Source organism: Micropterus salmoides, unplaced genomic scaffold (assembly GCF_014851395.1).
Source record: "Micropterus salmoides isolate LMB-PRFRI ecotype aquatic unplaced genomic scaffold, ASM1485139v1 Ms_hic_scaffold_3, whole genome shotgun sequence".
Classification (NCBI taxonomy): Eukaryota; Metazoa; Chordata; class Actinopteri; order Centrarchiformes; family Centrarchidae; genus Micropterus; species Micropterus salmoides.
In genome coordinates, this window is record NW_024042261.1 from 32,972,510 (window position 1) to 32,978,509 (window position 6,000).

Here is a 6,000-nt window from a genome sequence, read left to right on the forward strand (position 1 = left end):
GGTGAAGATGCCCTGTGATGTGTACCACTAGTTAGTGAACACTAAGAAGGCCTTAACTAAAAAACATCTGAGGAGAATACTTTGTTCTCAAAGACCTGGCATTAAACTCTAAATGTGTACGGTATTTAAATAAAAAAAAGTTTTGAAAAGCATCTTAACCGTTTGTCACATGAGCCAAACAAAATCTATCTTACAAAAAAGGAAGGAACATATAACAGAAAATCTGTGTTATGGCAGGGAAAAATGAAAATCTCCCAAAAAAATCTGTATGATAAAACAACACAGGATTTAAGATCCAATTAATTATTGAAAACATCATCAGCAAGGCTGTTGAATGTTATTTGTTTTAGGACATGCTTTTACAAGAAGCTGAGAAACAATGTCACATTAATGAGCTAGCAAACATGATTGTTAACCTACAGTGCCTGAAAACAGTTTCATTAGGGTTAAAGATCAAAATGTAAAAAGGTAATTCTACATAATTAGGTATAATAACAAATTTTATATGAAAATTCATTGATCTCTCGATGTGCCTTTGATTTCTGTCGACACTGTTGATGCTTGCCCAGAGTTAGTCTCAATGTCTTTGGAGGTTTAACTTATTAAGATAGCACAGAAATAGAGAAAGACTTGTAAAGACAGGTTTGGGCTCCAATGAATTTTAAGCCTCAACTGATTCTTTAGGGGATCAATGTCCTGTCTGAAGTAATAAGAAACAGACATAAATGTAGAGAACAAAGGAGACTGAAAGAGAAATGCTCTCTTATGCTATTTTACTGAATAGACTGACTGGTAATAGATTAGGGGACAAGAACATACTGCTACCACAAGCTCAACTAAAGAGTATGCATGCATGGACTTTGCACGTATCCCCTTTTAATCCCGTTTACTGTCTACTTCACATAATATTGTTTACTCACGCAATAATAATCAAATCATGCCATAAGACGAAACATATATTTTGACACTCTTGAACCTGAAGGTCAAAAGTATGCCAGTAATTTCAGCTAATCTTTCATTTTGTACTATCAGCATGATGCAGATACAGCCTTAGACCCTGTATTTGGCTGTATTTGACTCCCCTGAAACCACATAGCCAATTTTTACACCTTCATCTCACTAATCTGTCTAGAGCATGAGATTGTTAGACATTTGGAAGATAAAAAATCAAAGAGTGTTGTGCTTCATCATGGCCCTGGAAGATAAGGCCCTTTACTGTCACATAAAATCAGGAGCTGCCTAGTGAAAAACACTCCATCCTCAGGCTATTCCCCACCATCACCATCATCGCTACTCTCTCCATACCATCTCCACAAATACTTGATGTTCACTTCACTGACAAACTATTTCCAAAGACAAATCAAACCCACTACTACCTATTTCAAATCATGACTAATGTGACTAAAATAGAAATCCTTTGTGTAAAGCATGCTACTGTACAGATTTTAATATTACAGTTAAAGTTTGTTTTGTTGCCCCATTAACTGCCAAATCGTAATATCTGAATTGGCACATATTTGCAATGAGAGATGTTTTTTTGCATTCCTTCCTTCAAATACTACTTAAAAGCACATTGCCTTGTTCCTTACATGCGATTAATAACCTTTTAATGTTTTCACAACCACGCATTTAAGCTGTGGCAGAGGAAGCCTGCAGGTATCTGCAGATGACTTGCTCAAAGTTAACACAATGAGGACAGCACAAAGACAAACAGATAAAGGGACTGCATAATTAACCAACCTGAGGCTGTGGGACATATTAGCTAACCAAAACAAGTTATTTCAGCCATTTAGATCAGCTGCTAACTACCAAAGGAATTGCACGCTGCAAAAATCAAGAGAGAAAGGCCACGCGTTGATGCTGTCATGCCATTCATGTTGATTACATTACTACTTAACATATGTACACATTTGTAATGGTGCAATGATTTATGGTACAATCTGCTGGCTGCATCGCAAGAACTAGATCAGAGCATTACAAACATGCTGAAAGATGAAGATTTGAGACTGAAACTGTTTTCCATAGGAAGTATGCAACACAGTAATCAAATTAACAGTGTTTCTTTTATAGTTCACACATGCTTAAGTATGACAGCGTCAATGTGACTTAAGAGTGTCTGTTTGACTCACTGGTTATCAAGTTCAAGTCATTCATAACAGTGACAAGTGGAGGAGGGTGCTGAAAGTCAGTCTTTCTTACGCAGATGCTTCTAAGCAATTATATAAATTAAGTTGTCAGATAGGTCCTGAGGGACGTTTGTCTTCCAGGCTCTGCAAGACCAGTGGGCCGCCCTTACAAACAAAGTGCTAGATAGAAAGGCAGCCAAGAAAGGGTTTGCCAATGTCAACATAACCAACATTTCTTAAAAATAATTTATTTAACTAACAAATTCTTGTCATCTCACATTTTACCAGGGAACGATGCCCAGGACCTACATTCTTAGTCACTGTTGTGTTTTGAAAACAAAATTACACCCTTGCATCCTTTGGACAGTGAAAAAATGTTGTTTACAGATTTTAGGATGACCGGCAATTTCCCTACACTTCCTAGCTTCGCTTTTGTCAGCATATAAGAATAAACACATAGTGCTCTATATACTGACTCTATAATCTTAATAGAGTTTGTGCAGTGTTATACATTATCACTGTTTGATTATCTTTGCTCACGTCACAGAAAAAACACACAAAAGGGACATGTTGAGTACCAAGTGTGATCTGCAAGATTTTTGTCCACTTTCACTTTATTAGTCTCAGATTTGTCAGTGAAAATTGGGCTCCCTTGGTTGCCTTTGTCTTGGTTAGACAGTTTATATCTCTAGCCTCCCTCTTGTCAATGCTGGTATATATTTTTTTGAAGTGTCCCAAGGGTTAGCCTTCACTAGAGTTCTATAGTCATTTTCAATTAGCTATACACCAAATACATGTCTGTTGGCCTATGTCAATAATCATTTAATTTAAGAGGATGGGACAGCTTTAACTCCAAGACATATTCCATTTCCATCAAGGTTAGCTGATCTACTAATTTGCATTTCATCGCACACCTGCCCCAAAGTGGATTTACAAACATTTTAAAGCATGTATTGCAAGTAAATAACTGATTTACATTTGATAAGGATAGGGGTAACCTCTAAATCGTGCCAAGTGAAATAGGCACAGCTGTTCATTCCCTCCATCTATTCCCCTGATATGCAGGTGAAGCTCCTTTTGATTAGGAGTGTGTCTGGCGACTTTAACTATGCATCTCTTGGTGACATGAACCATTTTCAGATGATCTCGGGAAATTAAACTTAGCTGTGGAGTGGGCTGATAAGACAATCATTTAAGCACATTAGGTCTCATGAAATATATATCTAGATTAACATTATGATAAATTATAGTCCATTTAAAATCACAAGCATGCCTTTAAGTTAGGCTTTCATCATTCAGTCTTAATGGAAGCCGTATAACACTAACAGGAAACCATGACAGCATTAGACTACAGGTTACACGATACAGTCTTACAAGTAAGATTCAAAAAGTTATTGTTGTAAATTTGAAGAGACATTTAGTTTTTTTAGTAACATAATGCAAGGCACCCTTAAGTCAAACAGGCTCCATTATAATATATACTGTGGCTGCCTATATACTGTGGCTGCCTTTACATTAAAATTATTTAGGCCTACTACTTAGCAAGAAAGCAGTTTGTGTAAGAAAACAAAAAGCAAAACAATTTTGCTGAATCGCCTAGAATTTCTTTACATCTTAGCAAAATTGAATATTGATTGTGTCCATGTTGCAAATGATATAGGACAAGTACAGTGCACTCACTATATGTGACATAACAGTTGAAGATAGATGTGCTCAACCCACAATCCTTCAAGCAATGTGAATGAAATGTAGCTTGAAGCAAATAAGACTGAGTGGGCTACTTTTCTCTGTTCATATCCTGCTCTCACTTACGCACATACACACACAGTACATACACCATATAGTATGTAGCTCGGCCCGGGGGGTCAGGATCCACCACTTTTGAGCATCACTATTCACAGTATAGCAAAAAAACATTTCTTCTACAGAGAACATTATTTTCACATTCTCTCCATTGTTGACTTGAAACTCCTTTTCTCGTGTGAATTTTCAGCCTCTAAGCCACAAGTTGGAATTGTACATCTGTCTTGTTCTCTGATTCTGTTTACACCAGTAATGTTTCTATCAGCAGTGTTTCCGAAGTACCACCATATCTGAACATAATTTGTGTCATAGTGTCAAATTCTGGAGTGAGCAAAGCATGCCAAAACTAGTTTCTGTATTTTTAGAAAGGGAAACTGGTACAAAGGTTTCTGGTTTAAATCTTCAGGAGTCTTGAATATTGTAGTGACGTACTTAGTGAATTTAAATTAGAAACTGGCCTTAAAATAGTATGTTTCTTAGTGTCTCTGAATGAACCTGCATTAAAAATTAAGAAAAGCCAAAGCAGCGGGGGAATGTACTGACAGCACACATACTTCAAAAGGTTGTATTTTCCTTTGGAAGACTCTATTCTATCTGCCACCAGTTGGCTAATTGCTGTCATTGAAATGGAAGTCACACAAACTTCAAGAAAAAATGGAAATAATATTCCTAATTGAATAATGACTTAATAATATGTTGCTCCTCCAAACACAGCTCCGAAAAAGCCAAATCAATAACATCAAACAAGAGTCTGTGAGCCCCCAAGCCACAATGCACTGTCACCAGCACAGTCAGATGATAGTATTATACTAAACATTCAACCGCAGCAAAGCTGCAAAATTAGAGTTTGGCTAATTTGCATATCTCTGATTAGATAATTCCTGTGGGTCTACTTGTGTGGTAAGTGGTGTGTTAAAAGCCTCCTGCTCTGCTAACCTAAAGATGCACTCCCAAAAACAAAAAGGACCTGTCTCTGCCCTTGCAGGAGAGCTCTTTTCTTTCACAAAAATGTTTCATTGGGTCCCTTTGAGCTCCTATCAAAAGCAGGTAGACCTGAAACCCACTTCAGTGTAAATACATTTCAAAGCCTTTCTTTTCAAGGCTGTTGAAGGTTCAGTGTAGGACACCTTTGATTTGATCTCAAATCAGGACCAATTATTACAACTTTCCCAAGGTACATAATAAACAGATTTAATTTTAATTTTAACACTTGTGGTGCGTTTGTGCATCATGCCACTCTTTAGGAATTTAAAGTTACTGTGAGTAAAAGGGGGAAGCAGGAGGTGATTTACTTAGTCTGATATCTAAATGACACCATCCAAAACTATTCAGCTCCTTTGAGGTGGTTATATCAAGATTATTATCACCAGCACAGTCAGCTGAACTTGTCTCTCTTTGGACAACCTGCGTTCACTACAGCTGGAGATACAGAACAACCCGAGCAAAAACAAATGGAAACGCTTTAAGTGAAATAGTTTACTCACGGAAATACAAGAAAGTCGTCTCACGTTTCCTTTTCTCTCCCAGATGATACCGGTTGCGGTGACCGCCGTAGTCTGTCCCTCCCGACCCAAACGGCGTAGCGGTATTAGGAATATCAAGTCCGGGTCCTTCTTCTCTGCCGCTCTATCTGGTTAGCCAGCGTAAACAGCACATCCTCAAATACAAATAGCAGTAAACAGATATGATTTATTTCGGTGCCCGGCTTTTTCTCCCTCGAGCGCCAAACCTTTTCTTCCACTTCAGGAAGCTTTCTGCCGGTGCTGTGCGTCGTGTTGGACGGAGGTTTGATTTGGTCTCCTTTCAGTCAGGTTCCACCGCTGCAGCCGGCTGAGGCTCTCTGCAGCGCAGCGTCCCATCTCACTGGTGCTGAGGAGAAAAAAAAGGTGGCCCTCGGTTAGTTATGAGGAGTGGCATCGCGTCACTTTCAGCCACTGTTTAGCATTAGGGTCATCCTGTATCAAATCTGTTCGTTTGTTAATTTTCAGGTTGTTTCCTAACTGGGAATGGACAACGGTAAAGTTGGCTCAACGAAAGGAGTAAAAAAAAAAAAAACAAGAGATCCTTGTGC

At 38.2% G+C, this 6,000-nt stretch overlaps 1 protein-coding gene across 4 annotated transcripts in view; it reads right to left on the minus strand.

Moving 5' to 3' along the window:
* cntn5 (contactin 5) overlaps positions 1-5,781 on the minus strand; it is a 110,972-nt gene extending 105,191 nt beyond the window's left edge. Inside the window, exons 1-2 of one of the 4 annotated variants that reach the window (XM_038693859.1) lie at positions 5,659-5,748; positions 5,414-5,559 (exon numbers count right to left, since the gene is read on the minus strand). The gene's annotated coding sequence lies outside the window, so the exon portion shown is untranslated. Of the gene's footprint in view, positions 1-5,413 lie in introns of all 4 variants that reach the window. The other 3 variants (XM_038693858.1, XM_038693863.1, XM_038693862.1) reach the window with 3 other exon arrangements.
* Between the last annotated feature and the right edge of the window lie 219 nt (positions 5,782-6,000).